Source organism: Cibotium barometz, chromosome 54, assembly GCF_041138505.1.
Source record: "Cibotium barometz isolate CiBa-2024 chromosome 54, ASM4113850v1, whole genome shotgun sequence".
NCBI lineage: Eukaryota > Viridiplantae > Streptophyta > Polypodiopsida > Cyatheales > Cibotiaceae > Cibotium > Cibotium barometz.
The window spans coordinates 12,676,777-12,693,512 of record NC_141099.1 but is presented as its reverse complement, the minus strand read 5'-3'; the positions used below and the strand labels follow the sequence as shown (position 1 = coordinate 12,693,512).

Below are 16,736 nucleotides of genomic sequence, written 5' to 3'. Positions count from 1 at the left end.
AGAACAGGCGCACCACATGTTGGATGCTCTCCGTGGTACTCCGTACGTCAATGCCGACCTGGGTGCCAAGAGCCTCTACTGTCGACAATGGCACAAATGAAGGATCTGTGGTAGGTGCTACACGAAGGGCTGGTGGAGGCTGCCTACCCTGGTCCTGGAGATGGCCTCGGCCAGCACCACCACCCGGACGATGGCTGGTGTAATCCACCCCCTCCCCTAAGACAAACTCCGCATATAACTGCTTTGCAAAGTATATGGGAATCTGGCGGTTGTTCGGCATCCTCTTTTGCAAAAGAGAAAACTCTACAACGTGCCGAGCGACCTCCGACTTAGTGTTTTCTTCCTTACAGGCATTAGGCCATTGCCTTGTCGGCATTGAAATGGCAGGCTGCCAGACTTCACCCCTTTTGATTATGTTGTCTGAGCGTAAAGCCGAGCGAGAACGGGCCTGAAGAATTTCTGAACTTAGTGGTGAAACGGAAACGGTAGTTTGCCGTCCTTCTGCAGACAATCTTTCCATCATCAATCCTACCAAGCGTACCAAAGGTATCGAGATCGAGTTGAAAATGTCGTTTGCCTCAGCCATGCCTTTGAGGAGATCTTGCTTGAGCATCTGGAAGCACGTCTTGGAGGCTGCAAGCTGCTGCCAAGCACAGAGCAACTTTGTCCGCATCATCTGATGAGCCTTTGAGATACCATTTTTTTGGTCTTTCCATTTCGAGCGATGGAATATAGCCGTAACTATGGTGCAGATCAGGCTTCCCAGAAGAACTGAAAACCATTCCCAAGCAGGTTCCTGACCAGAGCGATAAAGCCCGTCTTCTCATAAAAGACTGCTCTTCTCGCCGCCCTCCTTGGTCGTCTCAGCAGGTTTCTTCTCGGCAGGGTTCCTTCTCGACCTTACGTTTCTTCCCGGCGGGCTTCTTGCCGGCCTTAGTGGTCTTAAGGGGCCTTCAGTTCAGCCTCAGCTGCAGCAAGGGCGATTTCTTGGATTTGGACTCCATCAAGATTGAGAGCCCCTTCATCACATATTAAAGAGGAGAAGAGAGAGGTTTGTTTTTCATCCTATTTTGGGAATTCTTACCATGTGAAGATGAGAAGAGGGAAAAAATATCTGTAATTAGAGTTTCTACCATCATTTTTTGGAAATTATGCTTAATCCTCATCCATTTTGGGAGAAATCAGGGTTTGGGCTTCTTGAAAGCTAATTTGGGAAAGTTTTCAGAAATTAGGGTTTTATGTGGGCTTCAATTGGTCTAATTTCTCATGCCATTGGAGAGCCACAACCTCAATTTCTTGAAGAAGAGAAGAGAGTGGGTTTCTTCCACTTATGGAGAAGGGCTAATTGGAGAAAATCGGATGATGAGGGCTTCTAATTGGAGATTTTGGATGGCTTGGATTCTATCTACATCAAGGTTCATGTCTTGGATTTTGGATGGCTTGGATTCTATCTACATCAAGCTTCATGTCAAGGGAATGCTTCATCAACTAGCTTTATGTGCATCAAGTGGTAAGAGGCCTTCCAAGTTTCCAATCAATTTCATTGAAGAATCAAGGATTGTCATCCATTTAAAACCTAATCATGCACATGATGGTGAGCTTCTTGCCATTGAGGAGCAACTAGGGAGCTTATCCATTATTCATTGCAATGCCATGGTTGTAATGATGCCATCTTAATGAACTATTGAAGCATTTAGACACATTACATCCCATTGGTGATGTCTATGCTTCTATTGGCATAACCTATAGCCTAATTGAGTTCATTGGAGCTATGTTGGTCTTATCCATGCTATGGGACATGCATATGTGATGGTGTAGAGATTGACTCACATGCTCTTGATGGTTATGATGGATGTGATTCTATGCAAACTCACATGCTTTTGACGGTCATGATGGATATGATTCTATGCATTGGAAGGGTTATGAAACTCATGAATGAGCTCTTGTCTTGCATTGATATGATACATATTCTCATATCTTTGAGTATTGCAAAGAGTATTGGATGCCATTGAGCCACTTATAGCCATCTCAATGCTATGAGGAGTCACATGGAGTGTGGGCATGCATATGAGATTGTGGATTGACCTATTGATCTTGCTTACCCTCACATGCTATTGTTGTGGTGATTGGAGTTGAGTGGTTTTGTTGGATGGATGGAAGATTCTTGGGATTTGATTGAAAAAATCACGAGTCCATGCTCTTTGGTTGTAATGAATGAGTTGTAAAAGGGCATGAGTCATGCCATGTGTGGTTGTAAGTAATCTTCCTTGCTTTTACATTCAAGCAAAGCACACTACCGCATCACAATTGTTCTCATAACTTTCCATTCCTAGCATCTAGTATGTTGTGAGGGTACCTCGGGCATTGGAGGAGAGGTCCAAGGAGAGCATGGCTTGAATCTACCGTGCCGTAAGTATCGTGAGAAAGAGGTACAGTGGAGGATTAGGTACTTGAAGGTAAAGACATGGCCCTAACTTGTGCCTAGAATCGGACTAGGTATGAGGGTAGGAAGAGCTTGGCTAGGAGATTAGCAAGCTTGGACGCACTTCATCGAAGACATTGGTACATGTATTACAGTGATCCACTTGGGTTATGCATGGATTTGATGCCTATTAGATGAGGCAAACATTGGGTCAAGGTGTTATGTAGTTTATGCAAGATGTCAATCAATGAGTATTGATGCTGAAAATTTCATGCTTAGAAGATTGAGATTTGGCTCCTAATACAAAGAAGATCATGCCAAAATTTTTCCAAAATCCTATGCATGATTGGAGTTATGGGCATTGGTGAGCACATTCTTGAGCTTTTGGATGCCAATGGAGTATTGGATGCTTGAACAAGTGAATTGGGGCAAGTGGGAAGCCATTGGTCACTAAGAAGGGCACTTGGACAAGATTCTACAAAATTATCAAAACTCTAATTCAGTCAAAATCTTTTAGGACTGAATTAAAAGTGATTACACAAGCTCTTAGTACTTCCTTAGACCTACCCAACAAGCCCTTAACCTTTGAAATTCGATATTCCTTTAGGGTGGAAATTAGGATTTTACCAGGACTGATAAATGTTGGATAGGTGTCATCTCCGGATGGTGTCACGCTAGTGGTACACTCTTTAGCCTCTAGGCATTTTTAGGATTTTGTTGGAATTAGGGTTGCATGAAAGCACACAAAGTTTAGAGAAGAAGAAGCAAGAATGCACACAACACACAATGTACTAGATTGTGTCAATGTACAAAAGATAAGTTAGCCCTAGAATGATGGGCGTATATACAAGCCGGGGGAAAAAACCTCCTAAAGAGGAAAAAAGTGCCCCGACGGTCCTAAGTGTGTTCACACACATCACTGCCTATATATATGGCAACAAATGATGTCCAAACAAAACACAAATTGTAATCTTGTCAAGTCCCCAGTAGGTGCCTTGTTAGTTCAAGACAAAACACAAACCTCGCTAAGAGCGTCGCTCTAGATATTTGCTTAAACGACAGCTCCAAAAAACGTCGTATTAGCGATGGATTTTTTTTTTAAAAAATTAGGCGTCACTTAAGCAACAATACACCGCTTAAGTGACGTGTTCGTCATCGTATAAGCGACGCTAGATAATTTAAACGCCCTCGCTAGGCCCCCCAATGGCTTGTAGTGCAACAACCAAACATCAAACAGTTGCATCCAGAATCCACCTCATAATCTTTGTTGTAGAAGTGTGTTTTTCGTTAATCTTTGAAAGATTAACACTAAACATCAAACAGTTGCATCCAGAATCCACCTCATAATCTTTGTTGTAGAAGTGTGTTTTTTGTTAATCTTTGAAAGATTAACACTAAACTATGATAATACCTTACTTTTTCATAAATCTCAAAAGATTTAACAATTTTTGCACACTTTCTTGCTCTAGAACTGCATCATTTCATTGCTGTTCTTTGTAATTCACTGCTCTTAAGCTTTCACAATTTCTTTGCAATTGTTATGCAATCTTTGTTAGAAGTAAAGATTCACTTAATCTTTCCCAAGTATCTTTGTCTTTCAATTTGTTGCTTGTTGGGCAAGCGATAGTTGCACAATATTCAAGAAACATAAAATGAAGTTAAAGTTTGTGCACTTAATCCAAGATTTGTTGAAAACTTCATTAATCTTGAACTACACTAAAATCTGTTCAAAACTACAATGAATCTACACTCAACACATCACTCTGCAAATTTGCAACAGTAATCTGCATAGTAATCTGAATATTCTACATAGTAATCTGAAAACTTTGCACATCAATCTGAACTCACAGTAATTTGGAAACTCTACAAAGCAATCTTGATTATTATTATTTTGCACAGTAATTAAGAATCTCTCCAAAACTCAAAGGATCTTGCAATTGATAGGAGGAAACTAGGGTTTCTGTGAAGATTTAATGAAAATAGACTTTGATTCATGCAAAATTCTCTAAAATTCAAGAAAATCAAGAAGATTTTCAAGAACATCAAGAAATGCAAGAAAATGCATTTTGAAAATTGTGGAAAATTCTTAATCCGATAAGGATTAACACTAATCATGATCAAGAAAATGCACTCTGGAAAATTGAATTCATAGTAATCCAAAAATGATTATCACTAATTATGATTAAGAAAATACATTCTAAAAATTAGATTAAGAAGAATAATCCAAAAATGATTATCACATTAGGAAACCTTTGGACATATTTTGGGCCCTTTGCTAATGACCTTCATTAGCAATGGACCAATAGGAAGAGAGGAGTGTGCACATTTGGTCTCCTCCAAAAGTAGGGGGCAACTAGACTTGTCTCCCTCATTACTACATTTGTGGGGTTCAAAAGGCAGCGAGAGTGGCCTTCATAAATTAGGGAGGTGGAGTGCAAAAAGTAGGAGGGTGCCATAAAGCAAGGGGGTAGCTTCTAAAAAGTAGAGGGCTCCACCAATTTCAGCCCCATCATTCTCGTGGGTCAAAAAACCCTAAAAATTTAGATTTTTCAAAAAAAATCAAAAGTACATTTTTCCCTCTCAAAACCCAACCCAAACCATATTATATCAAAAAACTTATTTTTTCACCTCAGATTTCTCTCCCTACACATTATTCTTCTCTCCAATATCACCCTCTTCATCCCAAACCTCAAATCTCCATAGCTCATTCTCTCTCTACTGTGCAACCCTCTCTCTCTCTCTCTCTCTCTCTCTCTCTCTCTCTCTCTCTCTCTCTCTCTCTCTCTATCCCTTCCTTCTCTCTACTGTGCTCATATTTGCAGTGTTCTCTATCTCTATCACACGCGCGTGCATACATTTGAATCTCCTTACACCCACATCTACCTCCCTCTCCCCAACAACCTATACTGTGCAACCTTTCTTCTTTATCTCCCCCCCTTAAAACCTTTCTAGCAGAACACACTATGAAGGGTAGTGCATCTTTGTGGAGGAGAAGGGCAAGGAATGAGTTTGGGGCTCTGCTCATGCACAATACCAAGGATGAACACGGTGCTTGGGTTGAAAAATAATTTCAAAAGGAAGATTGTAAGTTTCCTCCCTCCAGCTTCTTTTGAGGTGTAAAGGTGTAAGAACCTCCCCTTTTGTTCTTGTAATTATTCCCCTCTCTGAAATAGAAGAAAGATCTTGTTTTACCTTGTTTTGACCTAGAGAGAGAAAATGTCTAGAGAGAGATAATCCAAAATTGAGATATCTTTGGATATAAAAATCCTCCTAGTGTCTAAAATGATTTCCCCTGAAATAGAAGTTCAAAATGAACTTTCCAATGTGCATTAGGAATCAATTAAAAAATGATATAAGGAACCTTAGCCTAAGGGTCTAGATTTTTTGAAATGTCTGGATTATGGTCCAATTAAGGTTCCTATGGACCAATAGGATTAATCCAAAGGTTGGGATGAGATAAATCCAAAGAATAAAAGAAAATAACCAAAAATGAGTAAATGCTCACATAAGATGAAGAGTTGACTGAGTACAAGGTTTATTAGTTCAAAATTAAGAGATATTACTAAAAAAATGAGATATTTTGGAGAAATGATGAATTTTTGACACCTTGGTAATAAGGAGGGGGAGACTCTTGAGGTAGGCACCTAATTCACACGTGGATGAGTTTTTAATTCAAAAAAAATTATGATATTTTTATCTCTCCTCTCTCCTTGATCAAACTGGGAGCTAAATTGGTCCAAATTGGATTAAAAAAATTGTGATATTTTTATCTCTCCTCTCTCTTGGATCAAACTGGATCAAAACGGGAGCTAAATTGGTCCAAATCTTGTCCAAATTTTTATCTCTCCTCTCTCTTGGATCAAACTGGATCAAAATGGGAGCTAAATTGGTCCAAATCTTGTCCAAATTCAGCCAAATCTTGTCCAAATTCTAGCTTCAGCCAAACTGAAGCTAGAAAATTCTAGAACTTAGTTGGACTCAGTTAGTGGCCTCCCTCCACCTATAAATAGACCCTCATTCTTTTGTATTCTCATATGTGAACTATACCATGCCAGTATTATATTAAAATAATGATATTTTCTATTATCCCTTAAAAATCCTCTACTTTTGGAGAGATTGGAGTTTCTCTCTCTCTTCAACAATCCTTGAAGCTTTCTTCTCAACATACTAAACCAATTGATTTGTTGGGGGCTTCCTTCTAATATAAAGAAGCAAGCCAAACCTAAGGGTAAGAAGAAATTCATGGTTTTTCTAATTATATTCTCAATGATTTCATTTCTCAACCCCTCTCAAGCTTGAGAAGTTTCTACTTAGTTGTTTTTAATGCAAATCAAGCTTTCTATAAGAGTTTTAATGATTAATCATAAAAAATTTAATCTTTATGCTTAATTAGAATGCTTTTTATGTATCTCTCTCTCTCCCAAAAGAATAGTCATTCCTATGACTAATTCTTAAGCAAATGAATGCTTCTCATTGATAAATTCTCAATTCAAAATCAATCTCTAAGCTTGTTAAGCTAGAGGTTAAGAAAATGGCTTTTTATGTTTTTATGCTAATAAAATTATGATAAACTTATGATTTAATTCCATAAATTAGATTTAAGTCTAAGGATAGTTATTCTATCCTAATTGTATTACAAAGTCTTATTCTTTCTAGAAATATTAAAAATTATTAGTAATAGCAGCAACGAAGGTATGGTAAATTTTTTAGAAATTAATACATAACTCATTTTTATGCATAATGTGAAAAGAGGACTCCTACCATATTCTAAGATTGGTCATCCCATGCTAAAAGAATGATTTTCATCACACTAGAAAACTAATTTTTAGTGTTTATGCATAAATAATTAATTAAAAAAAAGAGAAATTTTTGGTAGTTTTATTTTATGCAAAAAGAGGAATTCCCAAGATAATGGAGATCCATGTAATTAAATGGAAAAAGAGAAATTTTAGTATATTAAAATAATGAATATTTTTATTTTATGTATGAGAAAATTTAAATGATAAAAGAGGAATTCCCATGACATTTGGAATTCAATCAAATAAATGCAAAAAGAGGAATTCCCATGATATTTGAGATCTAAGAAATTAAATGAAAAAAGAGAAATTTTTAGCATAATTCAAATTATGAGTATTTATCAAAAGTGAAATTTTGAGCATTATTAATTTTATTGGGAAATATGGATAGAATTGATTGGTAGCCACCGCATGGAACCACTCGCAAGGTTTCACCCACAGCATCGGATGCCATACGAGTGTGATGTCCCTCTAAAACCTGGTATTTTTTGCATTGGACACTATGCAAAAAATAGCGGCAACACAAAGTACACCCATCTAGCATCTGATGGGGTTGAAACTTTGTGAGTGGATAGTTAGCAACCCTGTAGACCAACTCACACAGTTTAACCTATATAAGAAGCCATACGAGAGTGATACCCCAACAAAATCCACTATTTTTTGCATAGGGGACCCCTTGGGCAGCACTAGTGCAAAAAATAGCAGGTGGGAACACACCATCCCACTCACTAGTGTTAGGTAATATTTAAAAGATGTGAATGAATAGGTAACCACCCCATGGACCCACTCGCAAAGTTTCATCTACATCGGAGGCCATGCGAGCGTGATGTCTAACCCAAACCTGCTATTTTTTTGCATAGGGGACCTTACGAGCAATATGCAAAAAATAGCCGGTGGCAACACATTGTCCTACCCATCCGGTGTGATGGTGGTGAAACATTGTGATGAGTAGATAGGTAGTCACCCCATGAACCCACTCGCAAAGTTTCAACTGCATCATCAAACACCATACGAGCGTGATATCCCATCCAAACCGGCTATTTTTTGCATAGGGCACCCCTTGGAGACTATGCAAATTGCAATAAATGGCAGATGCCAACACACCATCCCGCAAATCCGACCTCCAATGCTAGTGAAACTCTGTGAGTTGAGGGTAGTAGCTCCATGGACCCACTTGCAAAGTTTTACCTACATCGGATGTCATACGAGCGTGATGTCCCACCCAAACCCGCTATTTTTTTCATAGGAGGACCCCTTAGGCGCTATGCAAAAAGTAGCGGGTGGCAACACTATTAAGAGACTAAGGTTGAGTAGAAGGGTGAGAGAAGGGTGTGTGTGAATGGACTTGCGGTCCACTTGTTCACCTATTTAAAGTTGAGGCCATGAGGCATTTTGTATGAGAGCAAAGCCTAGTTGTATGTATAAGCAACTTAATAAGCAAGATATTTTTCTTGTATTTTGTGAGTCCCTCTCCTCCACACACTTGATCTAGCATGAGCACCACGTTTTCTTATCATGGTATCAGAGCCTAGGTGAGTTTAAACTTTGTGGTGTAGAGAATAGGTCAAAATTATCCACTTTTTGCTCATCTCCTTTGTGTGGAGCTCAACCTATAGCCCTTGGTGGCCTTCCACAAGCGTGTAGAGGGCGCATTTCTCCACGAATCCTTCGTGGAAGATGAAGAGCAGGTCCCGGCGAACTAGAACGTACCATCAATTTTGTGATATCTCCTAGCGCTGCGACGGCATTACCCACGCACTGAATCGCCTATCGGTTTCTGCTGCAGACTTGGCCGTACATCAATACGCCAAGTATAGGCGTTTGCTGGCTGAAGTGCCTTAGGGCTTTTGAAGCCCAAGGCTCCTACTACCTACAGCTCAGCTTTGAGCTTCAACAAAACTCCGTAGCATCGGCAATCAACGAAAAACCAGGCGTCTTTTTTCATCATTCAAGCTTTCCATTAAAGCTTGAAGTTTTTTGGTTTTTTCTTGCTCAATCTTCACTCCCTTGCTTTAATCACTCAAATGGTGGTGTGAATGCTTAGTTTCTGAGTTCCTCTCTTGTTTTTGAAGAGTTCTCATCCACATGAGGTAGCCATAAACCTCATGCCCGTCAAGCTTCAACACCGACATCAAGTTTTAAGCTTTCAAAGTGATTCAAGTGTGCTTCTAAGCACTAATTGTGTTGATAAACACTAATTAAGCTATTAATCCAGCAAAGGGAGGTTATTTTAAAGTGGTTTTAAATACTCATAGTGTTATTAAATACTAATGGTGAGTTAATCACTAAAATAAGTGTCATTTGACACTAAAAATGTGCTTTTTAGCACTAATTATGTTTTATACACACTAATTATGTTTTATACACACTAATGGTGATCCTAATCACCAACCAAAGTGTTCATTAACACTAATGAAGCCAACCCTCATCAAAAATCAGTAATTAAGCACAAACCCTAAGTGCTATATCATAAAATTACTATTTTAATCTCCTACTTATGCAACATTCTCAACTCAATTAGGGTTGTTGCACTATAATAAGCCTCTCTCTTTCCAATTAAACCTAAATTATCAAAAATTCTGGTTTTTTCTCTTCATAATCAGCCCCTTTCCCTTCTCATAATCACTCAATGTCAAAGGATACTCAAATGAAGAAGTTCTCGGGAGAGGGCTTCCATACTTGGCAAGTCCTTATAAGATGATGTCCAAGGGCTTTTGGCCATTCATCTCCGGCACCAAAGTGATTGATCAAGCAAAGGCTGAAGATGTTGAAGATGATGAGAGGGCACAAGCCATCATCATGCTTCTTCTTGATGAGGCACTCATCCACCATGTGCACCAGCTTCCGACTGCAAAGGAGAAGTGGGATGACCTTGATAAGCTCTATGGAGCTCGTGGCAAGAATTCCAAGATCTCTCTCAAGATCGAATTCTTTAGCTTGGAACTCAAAGAGGGAGAGGGCATTGGAGCCTTCATCTTTCACTTGAAGGGCCTTATGGCTCAACTTGCATCAGTAAATGCAAGAATGGATGAGGATGATGCAATGGCTGTTTTACTCAAAGCGGTCAAGAAGGTGTACCCCACTTTAGTCACCACCCTGAAGAACATACCGAATCCCACCCTCGACGAAGGAGTCATCCAATCATGTCTTGACGAAGAAAAGAGGCCAAAGGGACCAACTGAATCTTCACATGCAACCACTTCATCAACTATGGAACAAGCTTTGTCACATCAGGTAGTCAAAGTAAGATGTGCCCATTGTAAAAAGGTGGGACACTTGGCAAATAATTGTTGGGTCAAATACCCCAACAAAATGAAATGTAACAAATGTAAACAAACGGGGCATATCACATCTAAATGTCCTAGTAAAGAGTCAGAGGCCAACTTTGTATCAGCCTCTACCTCTTCTGAGAAATTGTTCTAATTCTCAATGTAATCACACCTATATTCCAAGCCTTGTACGCCTAATGTTATAAAGGCATCCTATGGTCCAATACCTCCTATTCCATCCTTCCATAGTTGGTATTGAGGGAGGGTATTAAGAGACTAAGGTTGAGTAGAAGGGTGAGAGAAGGGTGTGAGTGTGAATGGACTTGAGGTCCACTTGTTCACCTATTTAAAGGTGAGGCCATGAGGCATGTTGTATGAGAGCAAAGCCTAGTTGTATGTATAAGCAACTTAATAAGCAAGATATTTTTCTTGTATTTTGTGAGTCCCTCTCCTCCACACACTTGATCTAGCATGAGCACCACGTTTTCTTATCAAACACACCATCCCACCCATCCGCCGATGGTCATAAAATTTGAGCAGTGGAGGGGTAGTTTTACCATGGACCCACTCCCAAAGTTTCACCCACATCAGAGGGGACCCCTTGGGCACTATGCAAGAAATAGCAAGTAGCAACACACCATCCCGCCTATCTATTGTCCCATGCTGGTGAAACATTGTGAGTGGAGAGGTAGTCACCCCATGGATCCAATTGTAAAGTTTTACCCACATCGAAGGCCATACGAGTATGATTTCCCACCTAAGCCCGTTAGTTTTTGCATAGGGGACCCCTTGGGCACTATGCAAAAAATAGCGCGTGGCAACACACCGTCCCATCCACCGATGATGGTGGCGAAACATCCAACTATTTTTTGCATAGGGGATCCCTTGGGGACTATGCAATAAATGGCGGGTGGAAACACACCATTCTGCAAATCTGACGTTCAATGCTAGTGAAACTTATGAGTGGAGAGGTAGAAGCCCCATGGACTCACTTGCAAAGTTTGACCTACATTGGATGCCATACGAGCGTGATGTCCCACCCAATAGAAGACTTAGCCTAAGAGGACAATTGATGGTGACATCTACCCTTATGCCACTGAAGGATTGAAGATTTTTATGTTGTAATTTGTAACAATGGAAGAGAGGGTGATTCTCCACCTATAAAAGGAGCCCTCCTCTCCCTTTCAAAAGGAGGGAATGAAGCCTCCTCAATTGAGCATTTTGTGTCATTGCCATTCTCTTATCTTCAAATCCTTATTCAAACACTGTATTTACATGTGAATGTCTCATTTAGCATTAGCTCCTCATGCTTAACCCAATTTTGGACCTCTTTGATGATTTATGATAAAAGGGATAAGGAGTTATTATCTTGGTGGACCTGTGACTTCTCAAGGTAGCCCTTGCCTTATTGCCGCCCTCCTTTGGAGGTACCAATGGTTTTAGCAGTAATGAGCATGTGGAAAGACTTTGGAGACCATAGGTAAATATTTACGATTGTCCCCGCTGAGCAATGTTAACCCTTATTCTCTAGGTTAAATCATGAAGGAGATGAATGGCAAGAGGCTATGTGAAAATTGAGGTTTCATACAAAGAAAGGGAAGTGCAGTTTTTGTGGTCTAATACCCAAATTTCAATCGGTAATTACTCATCACTCGGGTATTGGTTTCTAAAATTGATCATATGTCTAGGAAGCTCTTTATATGATCTTTCCACTCATGTAATTAACTTCTTAATCCTTTACTTCATTGATGATTATAATTTCTCCCAAAGTTGCTAACTTTTAGGTGAATTTTGGTAGTTTTATAGTCTTGTAGTAAAATGCTCATAACGTTTCGTTCGGTTTTTCGTTTTTGAAAGTTTTTATATAAGCGCGAAGCCCTCTTCAAGCTCTACGTACCTATGTAATCCTCTTTTAGACAATCTATATGGATTTAAAACTGCAATTCTCTGTGTATCTTTGTTTTTATAGACTTTTGGCCATTATTTCTTCTTATTAATAATGATTAATTTCTCTTAATCTCTTATCAAAAAGCAAATCCCATGTATCTTATCATCTTGTAAGCGATTGCTATATTCTTTTAATTTAAGATGTTCTGTCCAAATTGTCTAATTTGACAGATGAACCTTACTAAAATTCCCCGTATGTTTCCGTTCACATAATCTTGAGTCGGAAGATTTTCTTCCAACAAAGAATTGCCCTCTTGTTTGGAGCTGTAAGACTGGCAGAAAAGGAAGAAGTTGGATCCTAAGGCAAAAAAGTGCATTTTTGTTGGGTATGCATAGGATCGCAAGGCATATAAATGTTACAATCCACATACTAGGCAAGTGGTTATCTCACGAGATGTGGCGTTTGATGAACTTACTAGTTGGTAGAAGACAAAGGATGAGGGTGTCATTGATTCCGTTGATGCTGATGTGCATGTGAACTTGCTACAAACAAGTTCTATTTCTATGTCTGGGCCAGCAGAGTCTGACAGTAGCACTATACGTCCATGGTCAGGATGCTTGAGACATGAGAGTGTGAACACTGGGAGTAGTGCTATGGATAAAGGGAAAAAGAAGGTTGAAGGAATTGGCATTACAGGTTATGAGTCGTCAAGTTCAGAAAGCTTGGATGAGGAACTTGGCATACCAGTTTTATGCACACCAGGTGTGTACGGCAGGATAGATATGTGCCTCCACATGCTAGAGTGACAGGTGTTCAGAGTGATCCGCATGCATTGCGGAGATCCCAAAGGGTCATGTATCTAGTTGATAGGTTAACATATCGTGACTTTGCTATGAATTACGCATTTAGGATCTCTTTGGTGAAGCATGTGGAACCTACATACTATACTGAAGCTATTGGGAGGCATGTATGGGAGAAGGCAATGGATGTTGAGATGGACGCATTGGTCCATAATGAAACTTGGGATTTGGTTGCCTTACCGCCGCAAGGCAAAAATGTCATTGGTTGCAAATGGGTTTACAAGGTGAAATGCAAATCAGATGGTTCCATTAAGTGCCATAAAACGCGGTTGGTAGCTAAGGATTATGCACAAACCCAAGGCTTGGACTATGATGAAACATTTAGTCCAGTTGCAAAGATGGGAACAATGAGAGTAGTCATTGCTATGGCTGCAACAAATGGTTGGGAAATGCATCAAATGGATGTAAAAAATACATTTCTAAATGGTGATTTACAAGAGGAAGTTTATATGGCATAGCCAGAAGGATATGTACATCCGAGATACCCCACTCATGTATACACGTTAAGGAAAGCATTATATGGTTTGAAGCAAGCACCTTGTGCTTGGAGTGATAAGATAAGCCGATATCTTATCTCCCTTGGATTTCAAGTTTCTTCAGCAGATTCTTCACTCTATGTGAAGAAAACAGATCATGGGATTGTCTTACTTGTCATCTATGTGGATGACTTGATTGTCATAAGAGATCATGCTACAGATGTTATGCATGTCAAGAAGGCATTGAGTGGGCAGTTTGATATGAAAGACTTGGGTGAATTGAGATATTTTCTTGGGATTGAAGTGATCAAAGACCATGCAAGGACATGGTTAGTGCAGCGCCAATATGCATTGGATATGTTGGCAAAATATGGGATGACAGGATGTAAGCTAATGAGTATACCTTTGGAGTAGAATGTGAAGCTGCGGGGCTGATTTTGATGAAGAGTTGGATGATCCATCTATGTATAGAAAGATGGTTGGCAGTCTTATTTACATGACTATCACATGACTGGATCTCAGTTATGCTGTGGGGCTAGTAAGCCAATTTATGCAGAGCCCCAGAAAACCTCATTTGGATGCAGTGAGACGTATTATGCGCTATGTAAAGACCACTGCACATTATGGTCTTCTTTATGAGCATGGTAAAGGCTTGGATGTACACGGCTACACAGACGCAGATTGGGCAGGTAGCTCATATGACAGGAGGTCTTCTAGAGTGGTTATGCCTTTACATTTGGAAGTGCAGTGTGGTGAGTTGGAGCAGCAACAAGAAGCAACCTACTGTTGCTTTATCTAGTACAGAGTCTGAATACAGGGGTGCAGCCATTGCTACATGTGAAGGAGTACTATGGTTAAAGAGTCTCTTGGTGGCTGATTTGGGTGAGCCTATTGATGGCAAGGTTGTCATTCATTGTGACAACATGAGCAGCATATAGTTGGCCAAGAATCTAGTTTTTCATGCGCGGACCAAACATATAGAGGTCCACTATCATTTTGTCAGAGAGAAAGTGTTGGGGATGGTACACTGGATTTGCAGTATGTGAAGAGATTGAAGAGCAAGTGGCCGACATCTTTACAAAGCCACTTAGCAGGAGAAGTTGAGTACTTCCGTACTATGTTGGGAATACATGGGATGAGCTTGAGGGGGAGTGTTGAAAGCTTTGATAGTCCAAGCTCATATACATCTTCATCTATGGCAGTACATCATGAGCTTGAGAGAGGCTGTTGAGATTCAAGCTCGATGTCAACTTGTGCCAATTGCACTATGTGCTCGCATATTAGGTAGTAACATGTGTGAGACATAAATGACCGCGTCCAGCTGGTCATAGTATGTGGACATTAGCTAGGGTTAGCTATGTGTGAATACAACACATGTAGTGTGTTGTAGCTTATGGATTATGGCTTGATGCATTGTGTGAGATGGGACATGGCTTCCCTCTATGGTTAGGGTTTGATTAATACACTAGGGTTTGCTCCTATGTGTGTGTCTCCTCTCCCTCTACCTGTATTTCATCACATAGTAGGAGCCAAAGGTACAATGGAATGTCCAAGATTAGTAAAATGACAAAAGGTCCTATCCATGAGCCCAAGGCCCTCTTTATAGTGTTTTACTCATGGGCCCATTTACATGTATGCTATAGGTTCATGACAAACCATCCCTTCCCACAAAGGTTTCATCCTCGAAACCTAAATACAACAATACGATCATAGGAGAGGTAGGTAATGAAGAGGCCATTTATAATGATTTGTATCCAAGGACAAATTACCAAAAATGCTAGCCAAGGCATAAGCATCTCCTCCCGAGTAAGGCACCGCCATGGCAAGAGTGATCCAAGAACGCTGTATCCTCTCAGATCAAATGGTAATGTGATCCATATGTCCATTATCATGAAAACCAATAGAGTACTTGGACCATATGGAATGAGACATGGTAAAATCTCATAAATGCCACCTGGATCCCAAGTATACCTCATGTGGATAACCATACCAACATCATATGGAAGAATAAGATCATGGTCCCCCGAATGCAAAACATCATGCCCACGCATAACCGAACAATCCATGAGTGTCCATGTGAGCTTCAAAACTACATCATCTACCCATAAGAGTCCTTCTGAATCATAAGGCATGTCAACATGATGATCCACAAAAACATAGTAGGGAATTCTCTCCCCAAAAAACATATCACCGAGTGGATAATCCATCAAAGGACATGTATGATCAAAATCCGGCCCATAAAAACAAAATACTTCCACAGGAGCATTCCAAATATCCACGAAAAATGCATCCTTCATGAGTAATGATCTTTGGAAATCCCCATGTGGCTCCAAATCCAAATCTCCAAAATAGAAAGCTTCATGATCATGTGACGATAAATGAGAGTACATAGATGCTACTTCCCATTGCTCTATGTAGAAGTTTATGCCCATGCCTAGCCAATATGAGCACAAGAGTCCATAACATCAACAAAAGAGAAGATTTCATATGACATCGCTCCCTTTATATGCAGTTGATTTCCAATCCATCATCTTTCCAAGGGGTGTAGGCATCAAAATAATCCAAGTCATAATCACTTGCCTCTTCCAACTTAGGAGTATATGTCTTCTAAAATCATAGGAAGCATCATCATCTCTTCATGCTTAACATCCACGCATGAATCAACACCGCATGACATAGGTGCATCCTTATTCTCAAAATATGCAAGAAAACACTGTCCATAAAGTGGAAAAGAGTTTCCATTCTTGCATACAAGCTATCCACAAGCATCCCAATTCATTAATCCATGTGGCCAAGTATCAAACTTGCTCATAGAGAGAAGGAAAAAAGTCCATTATCTTCCAAACACAAGAGCTGTAAATTTTCAGCTTGCATAATAAGCATGGAGTCAGCCATATCGGTCCACATAACATCACAAAAGGGTGTTTCCATGATGCATGGAACTTCTCTTGGTACATGGGAACTATCCAACCATGCATGGACATCATAAGATGAAGAAGAGGATGCCTTTGAAGAGGAGACCAAT

At 39.8% G+C, this 16,736-nt stretch overlaps 1 long non-coding RNA gene across 1 annotated transcript; it reads left to right on the top strand.

Moving 5' to 3' along the window:
* Positions 1–283: 283 nt before the first annotated feature.
* Positions 284–1,772, top strand: LOC147607860 (uncharacterized). Its single transcript, XR_015264600.1, has 2 exons — positions 284–1,415; positions 1,462–1,772. It is a non-coding gene; the product is annotated as an uncharacterized LOC147607860 (long non-coding RNA).
* The last annotated feature ends 14,964 nt before the right edge of the window (positions 1,773–16,736 follow it).